The 13,609-nt window shown below is 42.2% G+C and overlaps 1 long non-coding RNA gene across 1 annotated transcript in view; it reads right to left on the bottom strand.

The window, feature by feature from the left end:
- Positions 1-13,609, bottom strand: part of LOC123759122 (uncharacterized) — a 196,299-nt gene that overhangs the window by 80,064 nt on the left and 102,626 nt on the right. The window lies entirely within an intron of this gene.

The following is a 13,609-nucleotide window of genomic DNA, read 5'->3' on the forward strand; positions in this document are numbered from 1 at the left end:
TTCCTCAGTAACACACAAACACCACAGACACTAAGCCCCGGAAGCACCTCAAGGTAACCTCAAGGTAAGGTATGGTACCTTGTGTTCAGCCTCCTGCTCCCTTTGCCTAATTTCATTACCTTACACTTTCCTGAGTTGAACTTTAGCAGCCATTTTCTAAACCATTCCTCCAGTTTGTCCAGGTCATCCTGTAGTCTCTGTCTATCTTCATCCGTCTTGATTCTTCTCATAATATTTGCATCAACAGCAAACATTGAGAGGAACGAGTCTATACCCTCCGGAAGATCGTTTACATATATTAGAAACAGGATGGGTCCGAGTACTGAGCCGTGTGGGACCCCGCTGGTGACATCTCGCCACTCTGATGTCTCCCCCTCACCGTTACTCGCTGTTTCCTGTTGCTTAAGTACTCCCTTATGTACTGTACGGGGTTCTGTATACTGTACACTTCTGTATACTGTACGGGGTTCTGTTTACTGTACACTGTTCTGTATACTGTATGGGGTTCTGTATACTTTAAGGGGTTCTGTATACTATACGGGGTTCTGTATACTGTACGGGGTTCTGTATACAGTACACTGTTTATTTTTATTTTATTTTATTTTTATTTTATTTATATATATACAAGAAGGTACATTGGGTTTGTGAGAATACATTGGATAGTACAGTATATACATTCTTGTAAAGCCACTAGTACGCACAGCGTTTCGGGCAGGTCCTTAATCTAGCAGATAATTTTAAGTAGGTAATTTCAATCAGAATTGATAAATGATAAAGATACATTACAAGAGAAAAATGATATGAGAGAGATAAGTAGGTATATTAAAGCACATTGTTATATTAATGCTCTGATTGATTACATTGACAGCTTGATTAGTAATTTAAAACAAGATTAATAGACACCATACAGCAGATTGATAGCACATATAAGACAGCAATGATCACAATGGTAAAGATGTTCAGATTGGGTACATAAAGATTGGGAGACTGGGTAGCAAAAGATACAGATAAACAAGATTTATAAACACCATACAGCAGATAGGCAGCACATATAAGAAGACAGCAATGATCACAATGGTAAAGATGTTCAAATAGTGAACATAAAGGTTCGGAGATTGGGTAGCAATAGATACAGTGCAATTTTAAGGCAAAAGTGAAAAACTATGAAGATGAAATTAGGTACTTTTTAGTATTGATTTTGAATGATGTAAAAGTTGGACAGCTTTTCAATTCAGTAGGGAGTGAGTTCCATAAACTGGGTCTCTTTATTTGCATAGTGTTTACACAGATTAAGTTTAACTCTGGGGATATCAAAGAGATATTTATTTCTGGTGTGGTGATAATGGGTCCTATTACATCTGTCCAGGAAGAGTTTCAGACAAGGATTTGCGTTTAAGAACAGGGTTTTGTAAATGTAGTTGACACAAGAGAATTTATGGAGTGAGATTATGTTTAGCATGTTTAGGGAGTTAAACAAGGGGGCTGTGTGTTGTCTGAAAGCAGAATTTGATATTATTCTGATAGCAGATTTTTGCTAGGTGATGATGGACTTGAGGTGGTTTGCAGTGGTTGAACCCCATGCACAGATACCATAGTTGAGATAGGGATAGATTAGTGCATAATATAGAGAGATGAGAGTTAGGTACATAATATATGATTTTGGAGAGTATACCAACTGTTTTAGAGACTTTCTTAGTTATGTGTTGTATGTGGGTACTGAAGTTGAGTCCCTTGTCTAGGAATATGCCAAGAAACTTTCCATCATTTTTATTACTAATGTTAACATTGTCTATCTGAAGCTGAATTGCATTTGTAGATTTGCTTCCAAATAGGATGTAGTAGGTCTTTTCTATGTTAAGTGTTAGTTTGTTGGTTGACATCCATAAGTGGACTTTTTTTAGTTCATTATTAACAACATCATTTAGTGTATGTGGGTTGGGGTTGGAGTAGATGAGGGTAGTATCATCAGCAAACAAAATATGTTTCAGAATGTTAGAGACATTAGGCAGATCATTGATGTATATAAGAAATAGAAGAGGTCCCAAGATACTGCCCTGTGGCACTCCAACGGTTATTGGTAGGATGGGAGAGATTATATTATTGATGGCTACACATTGGTGTCTATCACTAAGATAGGATTGGATATAGTATACAGTATACAGAACCCCGTACAGTATACAGAACAGCATACAGTATACAGAACCCCTTACAGTATACAGAACAGCGTAGAGTATACAGAACAGTGTACAGCATACAGAACCCTGTACAGTGTACAGAGCAGTGTACAGCATACATAACCCCGTACAGTATAGAGAACAGTGTACAGTATATAGAACATCATACAGTATACAGAACAGTGTACAGTATACAGAACAGCATACAGTATACAGAACAGTGTACGGTATACAGAACAGTGTACAGTATACAGAACAGTGTACAGTATACAGAACAGTGTACAATATGCATAACAGTGTACAGTATACAGAACAGTGTACAGTTTAAATTTTATTGCGAGTTCAGTGATATAAAATTTAACGCTGTTGGACTAATGTGGAGCTGACAACAAACAAAAGAGTATGAACATTTTGTTGCTGTTTGGGCGTCACGGCGAGTGATCTACGTTTTATTTATTTCGTGGTGGGAGAGCTAATGCTTTGGTGACATGTTATACATATGATCTTGTAGAGAATTTTATTGCCAACACATTGATACCAAAATGAAATACGTATCTCGAGAATTGGTGTCAGGAGAGTGAAAAGATTGCACACTTTTTGGTATTTACGCTCAAGAGCTCAAAACGCCGCGCGCACAATGCACTATTTCTGATCTAGGAGGAATAAGACACCATAACAGTATGGGGACCTATTTATTTAATTAATAGTAGATACAAATAAATAATTTTTGCAGACCATGTTAATGAAGCAGGTAACTTGTATAATTTACAACAGCATAATTACATGTATAACTTGACTACACTACAACAACTTAATAACATTAATACATATGCTTATAGGCGGTAACTAAATAAAACATGGTCTGCAGAACGCCGAATCCTTATTAACTATGTGAACAAGTAAGGCAAACGTTTAACATAATTTTCAAGTAGAATCAGGGCTTATAGTGTAGCATATAGTGGCCTAACACATGACAGAAATAATGCGCCAATCCCAGACATAATGTGAAATCGTAAATTACCAGTAGCTGTAGAATACACCTAGACTCCTAGAGGGCAAATTTAACATTACTCTTACAAGTCAGAGTAAGTAGCTGCAGACAGCGTAATACTTAGGGGCCGGCGCTGCACCCCCCCCCCCCCTTCAATACCCCGTCTATAAAGGACAAAGTACATAGGACTGTGCGTAGGTTTTGTACTGCTGTACTTAGGAAGGGGAGGAGGGTTGGTTTTTTCTTTTGACTTGCGAAGCGGAGCGTGTCTTGAGCAAGAGGGAACGAGTGACCTCTCCTCTCTTCTTTATATAGGCCCCCCACGGCGCTCCGCGCGCTGCGCCGCGGAACGCGCTGTGCAACTGTCTTTCTCCTCCATCAGAAATTCCTCCGCATTCCTACATAATGCAGCGGTCTTTTTTTTCACGAGGCCCGGGCGCATTAAAGTGTTTAAGCCGGGTCTTTCCTTCTAACCCCGTCCACTCTCACAGCAGTACACAGGTGCACATAGTTACACAGCAGTACACAGGTGCACATAGTTACACAGCAGTACACAGGTGCACATAGTTACACAGCAGTACACAGGTGCACATAGTTACACAGCAGTACACAGGTGCACATAGTTACACAGCAGTACACAGGTGCACATAGTTACACAGCAGTACACAGGTGCACATAGTTACACAGCAGTACACAGGTGCACATAGTTACACAGCAGTACACAGGTGCACACAGTTACAAAAGCAGTGTGTAAACAAGAGGCTGGGTTGATATATTTGGAGGAGAGTGTGAAGCCCAGACTGTTACTGGGTCTCAGCCAGCAAGGGAGGCGCCACGCTGCCAGATGCATCAGTGTAAACATTGCCCCAACATCCCATTGGAGTGTTTAAGGCACTCAACAACGGGTCGTTAGCAGTGTCTCCTATGACCAACTGCTCATACCTTTCCATGCATGTAATATTCTTTTGTCTTGGTGTCGAGAATGGCTGATCTTATTTACCTCAGGGAATGTTATTGATGAACAATCGTCAAGGGACTTACCAATATTAGACATATATGTGCAAGTTAGTGTACCCATTTATTGTTGTCCATTATGTGGAGTGTTTGACCATATGTTGATTTATTGGTAACTATTTTTGGCCAGGAAATGAAGGTTATGTGGTGAAGATATTGAGCTCATGGGGACATTAGTTGTATGTTCAGTTTTGGCCAGGAAGTGAATGTCATATGATGAAGATATTGAACACATTAGCACATTAGATATATGTACAGTTTTGACCAAAGGTTCACCTCAGTTACAGAGGAGACAGTCACGTGTGATATAAGACAATTAACAACATGTTTGTGACATGGTGTAACGGGAGTGTTGAGGAGAGTTCAAGAAGAGTACACTGAGGGGTTGTAGGTCCAGTCTCAATTAATATCAATATTTGCCATCGTCATTTATTTGTATTAAATGTTCTTTATTTTGACTTAGGAGTTTATTTCCTACCTCTGCAGGTGTGGAACTGAACCAAGAGTAATTAAAGCCCATCACTATTTCTCGAATATATATAAATACAAATCAGGATGGGAATAATTAAATTAGTGAGAAAATCCTTAGGAGCCGTGATGAGGATTCGAACCTATGTGGTTGGTATTCCCACGCACACACCCCAGACAATCAGGCCACGACATGGTGTAACACGGGTTTGGGTTCCTCTCTCTTTACTTCCTTCTTTCTACTCCCTCTACCCGTATTCTTACTTTTTATTCTCTACCAAGGGACTCCAAAACTTTTAACAAAGCCAACTCCACGCCACGTGGTCCTAAGACGATTGACCGACTTAGGATTCTACACCCAGTATGACGTGACCTAAGCTCTGAACAAAACCCTAGAGTCACCTCTGCTGCCACCACCAGACCAGTAATACAAGAGCAATGATCGAGGTCTGGATCGATCACGCTAATTAATCAACCTAGGGGCTTGATCCCCACTATAAACGATGACCTTGAGTGTGGAATAAATTACACGGTAATGATAATTCCGATTCGATGTTAGAATCGGCGCCCAATGCAACTCTGCCTCGTGTGGACCACGTGACCAGGACAAGTATACACATAAAACACATGGAAACAATAAAATGCAAATTAATAACAAATTTAATTTATTAAAAGAAAACTAAAACAAAATCTAAATATGTTCACTCCCTATCACTTTAACACTCCCTACTTGACCTGAGTGGCAAATGAGAAGACTATTTCTATAATTAACAATAGCAACTATACCTTGGGCGACCAGCTAGATGTTTTGGCTGGTCGTGGGGAGAGGTAAGATGTTTGACCTCTTATCCCAGCTGCTCCCGTTTCCACACTGATTTCTTCCTTGTCTGGTCTCCCCCAGACAGAACATTGTATCCTTCCGCCTAGTCAAAGTTCTACCAAGTTACTAGCAAGGTTTAAGTTATAACAATTAACCTCTGTTGTACTTAATTAATCCAGACTGGTTGAATTATTTTACTGAATTAAATTACAAACATCTAACGGCAGAGCTGTTCCCGATCACAAAAATGGTTATTAAAACTTTGAGAAATATTAGACATGTCAACCCTGCTGACCTACGACCGCCGGTCACTCCGCTTTAGAAGTTAGATCTGATTCGTGACGTCACTGATGGTGACTTAAACTCAATAATTAGAATACTCTTGATATTGTACCCAGTACTATTATACAATACAATTTTAATGCAAAATGAATAAAGGCTAATTTTCTCTAAATTACTGAATACTATAGGATGATTCATTATACGCAGATATGAACAAAGCGTCGGTTATTTCCACCGCGAATTCCCCTGGGGGTCAGGTCACCATGCGGCTCAGCTTCCCATTCTCTTTTGTCGATAAACCACTCTGGATAATTCTTACAACAGCCTAGTTTGTTACAATGGAAAAGGACTGCAATCTGGAGTTCTGCTGAACACACGAGGGTTTCCTGAGGCTTCTACTGAAGCAGGACCAGGATTTTCACACAAAATCCCCCAATCAATACCACTCTGACAAAGTGCATGGGGGGTAATCACATGTTAGTGTCATTACTCTGTGTATTAAAAATAGAGGCATCAGAGGTAGAAGATTCCCTCCTTCAGCGGCATCAGAGGTAGAAGATTCCCTCCTTCAGCGGCCCTACCATTCAAGCTGTCATTGCAATCAATCTTATATTGTTTCTGCTGTATTGTGCCTACCAATTTGTTGTCAACTACCATTTTAAGCTGTCATTGCAACCTATGTGCTTTAATATACTGTACCTATAATTTTCTCTCATCTTCTTTTTTTTTCATTCCATGTAATCTGTTATCATTTTTTTTGTCTATAAATTTTGCAAGTATTTACCTCCTTAAAATTTTCTTAGATTAAGGACCTGCCCGAAACGCTGCGCGTGCTAGTGGCTTTACAAGACTGTAATTACCATATTTGTATCCTCACATTCCTTATTTACATTCTTGTATATGCATAAATAAATAAATAAATAAATAAATAAATAAATTCCTAGACGACAGCGAGAGTGCATGGGGGGGGGGGGGGGGATTGTGTGAAAATCTCCCTAGAGTGCATATGTTGAGGTTATCTTCAGATGATTTTGAGGCTTTTTAGTGTCCCCGCGGCCCGGTCCTCGACCAGGCCTCCACCCCCAGGAAGCAGCCCGTGACAGCTGACTAACACCCAGGTACCTATTTTACTGCTAGGTAACAGGGGCATAGGGTGAAAGAAACATTGCCCATTGTTTCTCGCTAGCGCCTGGGATCGAACCCAGGACCACAGGATCACAGGTCCCGCGTGCTGTTCGCTCGGCCGACCGGCATAGGGGGAATTGTGTGAAAATCCCCCAGTGCATGGGGGGGGGGGGGATTACGTAAAAATCTCCCTAGTGTGCATGGGGGATTGTGTGAAAATCCACCAAAGTGCATGGGGGGATTGTGTGAAAATCCTGGTCAGGCTTCAGCCTCAGGAAATCCTCGTGTGTTCAGCAGAACTCCAGATTGCAAATCTTTTCCATGTCGTGGCCTGATTGATTGTTGTGTGTGCAATTGGACAACCAAACACAGATTGTTAGTGTGATTACTCGCTGAGATCAAATTAGTATTGATGAAGATTGCTAAACATGCCCACGTACTGATTTTTTAGGCTTACGCTAATTTCTTTGTAGTCCTCTGTGCATGAACCTTCGCTTATAATAATAGGTCCAATACTGGAGGTGATTTTTATTACGATTTCACATACTTGAAGAAATATTCTGGAGTGTTCTTTATCTCTTGAGTGGCTTTCTGTTCTAATTTACAAGGCTTTACAAGAATGTAAAAACATCATTGCTATGTATTCTTATATACCCAGTGAACCTACTTTTATATAAATAAATAAATGGCATTTCTTCACTCTGGTATGGTTGGTGCACGTATGGTTGATGTGAGGCCTCACCAGGTGACTCTCTGGGTGTTACTGGCATCAGTGAAGTGCCAGAAGCAGAGCTTTCTTTCCTTCACAGTTGAGGGGAGGAACCAGTGGAGCTGGGGGTGCCCAAAGCCTCACAGGGACAACGACTATCCAAAGTGGACCTCTGGGCTCATATTGCTGCTCAGCAACGACAGCAGTGATTCTTGTTGACACTCCCAAGTTGGGTGAGAAAGAACTAAGAAATAATCCCCACCTGTTATGATATGAGGTTATTGACTCCCAATAATATATAAATATATATATATATATATATATATATATATATATATATATATATATATATATATATATATATATATATATATATATATATATATATATATATGTCGTACCTAGTAGCCAGAATGCACTTCTCGGCCTACTATGCAAGGCCCGATTTGCCTAATAAGCCAAGTTTTCCTGAATTAATATATTTTCTCTAATTTTTTTCTTATGAAATGATAAAGCTACCTATTTCATTATGTATGAGGTCAATTTTATTTTATTGGAGTTTAAATTAACGTAGATATATGACCGAACCTAACCAACCCTACCTAACCTAACCTATCTTTATAGGTTAGGTTAGGTTAGGTAGCCGAAAAAGTTAGGTTAGGTAGTCGAAAAATCATTAATTCATGAAAACTTGGCTTATTAGGCAAATCGGCCCTTGCATAGTAGGCTGAGAAGTGCGTTCTGGCTACTAGGTACGACATATATATATATATATATATATATATATATATATATATATATATATATATATATATATATATTTATATATATATATATATATATATATATATATATATATATATATATATATAATATATATATATATTATGTTAAGGGGGAGTAACCTACAGCATCAATGGAAAACTTAGCCTGGCCAAATATCAATAAGTATCTAGGGGAGTGAAAGGCTAACAAAAATATTCCAGTTTACTGGGCATTAACATAAATGAACATAACATAAAAAAAAATACAATCTATAAACTCACACTCAATGATTTATCCAGCTTCTCAAAGCTGGGCATGATCATCAACAGGTCTCAAAACTGCATACAATCAGCACTAGTTGACGCCAGGCTCTATCGTGGCACAGTGGGACACTAGCGCCTATTATGCTGCTAATACCAATACAGGGTGGTGGTGGTGGTGTCACAACCATTAACAAATGAGGTATGAGGAATCAATATCATATACAGCACAATGGCATCACTTAAGATCCTCAGGTACCCACCTCACTTAGATATATAACAGCACCTATCACCTGGTATAAAGGATGCACAATGGTAGAATTGATCCATGGTATACATTACTGCAACATGACAAATATCCTAGCAGTCAAATGACACAAATAAGGTCACAAAACCCGGACCGTAGCGGCAACACATGCGCTCGACTGAGAAAATCAAAGAGTGACCGCCCAGAGCCATGCTGGCCGGGAGCGACACTGTATCCACCTCTATGAGTCAGCTGACTCCTCTCTTTCAAATATCTCAAGCTCATATACAGACATATCTCGATCAAGAACTTCTAATTCATATATCAACAAAATAAATACTATAATACACAACCTTACATAATAATACATATCAATAATTCAGTACATTAAAGATTATATCATGATATAAAAATGTGTGAACAAAGAATTCATATTGGCAAGACATGGTAACACTGGCGGGAGAGGGGAGGAGGGGTTAAGGGAGGATTTCAAGATGTCTGCCTGCCAGCCATTATACATAAGTATACATGAATACAATATAAAGTATAAATATATACAACATGTGTATCAAAACCATGTCTATGTGGTATACATCTCACAGTGCCAAAATCTAATTTAATGTTAGAGGACAATGTAATGAACAATAATGAAAGGGAAATTACACAGTATACATGACTGTAATACATCCGAGACCTAAATTTATACATTCTCCATCATAGTTCACATAATATTTCCTATACAGCATTATGGAGCATTCCATAATATAAGCATATACGGATGTTTTTCAAGCTAATGACATTAGGCTACTGCTATTCACTAGACTTCTAATATATGTTCACAAATACATGACAAGGACTTATGGTACAGATATATAATATACATAGATATATATGGAATACATTGGCAATACACATTTAATACTAGTGTGTTGACGAAAAAAGAATAACTACATAAATTAATATTCGTGATACTAGGCTAATCAGTCAAGACATCACTATACAGTTTGAGCACATCATACACCAGCTACAGTATGATCATACTGGTGTATGTGTGGTCATAACACCACCTCACACCCATATGGTGATAACACAACACACCATGGACCAGTATGGTAATATCACAACACACCATGGACCAGTATGGTAATATCACAACACACCATGGACCAGTATGGTAATATCACAACACACCATGGACCAGTATGGTAATATCACAACACACCATGGTCCAGTATGGTAATATCACAACACACCATGGACCAGTATGGTAATATCACAACACACCATGGACCAGTATGGTAATATCACAACACACCATGGTCCAGTATGGTAATATCACAACACACCATGGACCAGTATGGTAATATCACAACACACCATGGACCAGTATGGTAATATCACAACACACCATGGTCCAGTATGGTAATATCACAACACACCATGGACCAGTATGGTAATATCACAACACACCATGGTCCAGTATGGTAATATCACAACACACCATGGTCCATTATGGTAATATCACAACACACCCGAGTGATAGTGAAGTGATGGTAGTATAGTAGTGGTAGTGAGGTGATGGTGATATGACAGTGATGGTGATATAGTAGTGATGGTGCGGTAGTGGTACTGTAGCAATGATAGTGATATAACAGTGAATGTAAGGAGGAAATCTATCAGTGTGAGGTGATAATGCGGTGAAAGAGAAATGATGTTGGTGTTACAGTGACAGTGTTATGTGATAGTGAGCTGTTGGTGATATAACAGTGACAACAGCTGTCATATGGTGACACCAACAATTTGTTACTCAACATAGTCAGTATATGACCCCAAGTGTGGGGCCTGAGGTGATGGTGATATATAGAGGTGATAGTGAAGCTATAGTGATACAGCAATGATAGGTTACAGTACTGGGAAGATATAGCATTGATGGTGATACAGCCGTGATTGTCAGGTATATGATACCAAAGTATAAATACCAAAGTGTTAAATACCAAAGATAGTGAAGTTATGATGATATAGTGATAAATGTCTGTCCTTAAGTTACATTGTCATCAAAACACGCAGTCCATGGTGATGCAGAAGTGATGGTGATGGTACAGTGAACTAGAGTGACAGCACAACACCACAGTAGTGATGGTGGTGGTACAGTGAACTAGAGTGACAGCACAACACCACAGTAGTGATGGTGGTGGTACAGTGAACTAGAGTGACAGCACAACACCACAGTAGTGATGGTGATGGTACAGTGAACTAGAGTGGCAGCACAACACCACAGTAGTGATGGTGGTAGTACAGTGAACTAGAGTGGCCGCACAACACCACAGTAGTGATGGTGGTGGTACAGTGAACTAGAGTGGCAGCACAACACCACAGTAGTGATGGTGATAATACAGTGAACTTGAGTGGCAGCACAACACCACAGTAGTGATGGTGGTGGTACAGTGAACTAGAGTGGCCACACAACACCACAGTAGTGATGGTGGTAGTACAGTGAACTAGAGTGGCCGCACAACACCACAGTAGTGATGGTGGTGGTACAGTGAACTAGAGTGGCAGCACAACACCACAGTAGTGATGGTGGTAGTACAGTGAACTAGAGTGACAGCACAACACCACAGTAGTGAGGGTGATGGTACAGTGAACTAGAGTGGCAGCACAACACCACAGTAGTGATGGTGGTACAGTGAACTAGAGGCAGCACAACAGCACAGTAGTGATGGTGGTGGTACAGTGAACTAGAGTGGCAGCACAACACCACAGTCCACCACAGTCACCTCCGTAATGTCACTGTGGTTGACTGCTGCCCTCACCACATCCAGGCCGCTCACCACATCACCAAAGACATAAAACCACTGATCACTACCCTGGCGGTCCCTGGTGGTGATGGTGAACTGGGCACTCGTGGGACCCCCCGGCTCATCAAAGCACAACACAGCTCCTGCCTGGCCTGACCTCCGGTACTGCCCCTGGAGGTCAGGCAGCAGTGAGGCTCCTCCCTTACCATCATTACTCTCGTAGTCTCCGCCCATCACACATTCCCACGGCTGACCCTTGCGCCACACCTGCAACAGTTTAGTGTTGTGATAGGTGTGGCCCCGCTGGCCCGTACACAACAACACAAACTGTCTGGCCAGCGGAGTGTCAGGGGTCAGCCGGATGGTGACCCGCCCTCTTGTTAACCCCGCCCACCTGAGGTCAAGGAACGCCAGGGTGCAGGAGGGGTCCAGCACGCCCACAACCTCACTCTCCTGCAGAAAATGAAATAAATCATGCTGATAACTGTGTAACAAAATGTCATCATATAAATTATAAAAACTCAATAAGTCAGTAATGTCAATAAGTGAGGTGGGTGTAATAAAGTAACCTGGAGGGTGTGGGCGTATGCGGGCGTGGGCTGACGCAGGAGTGGGTGGAGGTACAGCTGTCCGTCTTGTAGAGTTATCCTGGCGGAGCGGCGGCCATCTTGGTCTTCCTGGACGGCCAACACCCGGCCAGCCTCCACCAGCCTCTTGACGGGCTCCCTCATCTTGCGGAGGTCTTCAACCTGTGGACAGTGTCAGCCCCATTATCACCTGTGGTCAGTGCCAGCCCCATTATCACCTGTGGGCAATGTCAGCACCATTATCACCTGTGGACAGTGACAACTCCATTATCACCTGTGGTCAGTGACAACTCCATTATCACATGTGGACAGTGTCAGCCCCATTATCACCTGTGGACAGTGTCACCCCATTATCACCTGTAGTCAGTGTCAGCCTAATTATCACCTGTGGACAGTGTCAGCCCCATTATCACCTGTGGACAGTGTCAGCCCCATTATCACCTGTGGTCAGTGTCAGCCCCCATTATCACCTGTGGACAGTGTCAGCCCCATTATCACCTGTGGACAGTGTCAGCCCCATTATCACCTGTGGACAGTGTCAGCCCCATTATCACCTGTGGTCAGTGTCAGCCCCATTATCACCTGTGGTCAGTGTCAGCCCCATTATCACCTGTGGTCAGTGTCAACCCCATTATCACCTGTGGTCAGTGTCAGCCCCCCTCAACTGGCAGGGGGTTTGTGCTGGACCTGTAGCTCCAGCCCCCCTCTACTGGCAGGGGGTTGGTGCTGGACCTGTAGCTCCAGCCCCCCTCTACTGGCAGGGGGTTTGTGCTGGACCTGTAGCTCCAGCCCCCCTATACTGGCAGGGGGTTGGTGCTGGACCTGTAGCTCCAGCCCCCCTCTACTGGCAGGGGGTTGGTGCTGGACCTGTAGCTCCAGCCCCCCTCTACTGGCAGCGGGTTGGTGCTGCACCTGTAGCTCCAGCCCCCTCTACTGGCATGGAGTTAGTACTGGACCTGTAGCTTCAGCCGCACTCTACTGGCAGAGGGTTGGTGCTGGACCTGTAGCTCCAACCCCCTCTACTGGCAGGGGGTTGGTGCTGGACCTGTAGCTCCAGCCACCCACTACTGGCAGGGGGTTGGTGCTGGACCTGTAGCTCCAGCCGCCCTCTATTGGCATGGGTTTGATGCTGGACCTGTAGCTCCATCCCCCCCTCTACTTGCAGGGGGTTGGTGGTAGACCTGTACCTCCATCCCCCCTCTATTGGCAGCGGGATGGTGCTGGACCTGTAGCTCCAGCCCCCCTCTATTGGCAGCGGGTTGGTGCTGGACATGTAGCTCCAGCCCCCTCTACTGGCATGGGGTTAGTACTGGACCTGTAGCTTCAGCCGCACTCTACTGGCAGAGGGTTGGTGCTGGACCTGTAGCTC

The sequence above is a fragment of the Procambarus clarkii genome, chromosome 15 (genome assembly GCF_040958095.1).
Source record: "Procambarus clarkii isolate CNS0578487 chromosome 15, FALCON_Pclarkii_2.0, whole genome shotgun sequence".
Taxonomy (NCBI): domain Eukaryota; kingdom Metazoa; phylum Arthropoda; class Malacostraca; order Decapoda; family Cambaridae; genus Procambarus; species Procambarus clarkii.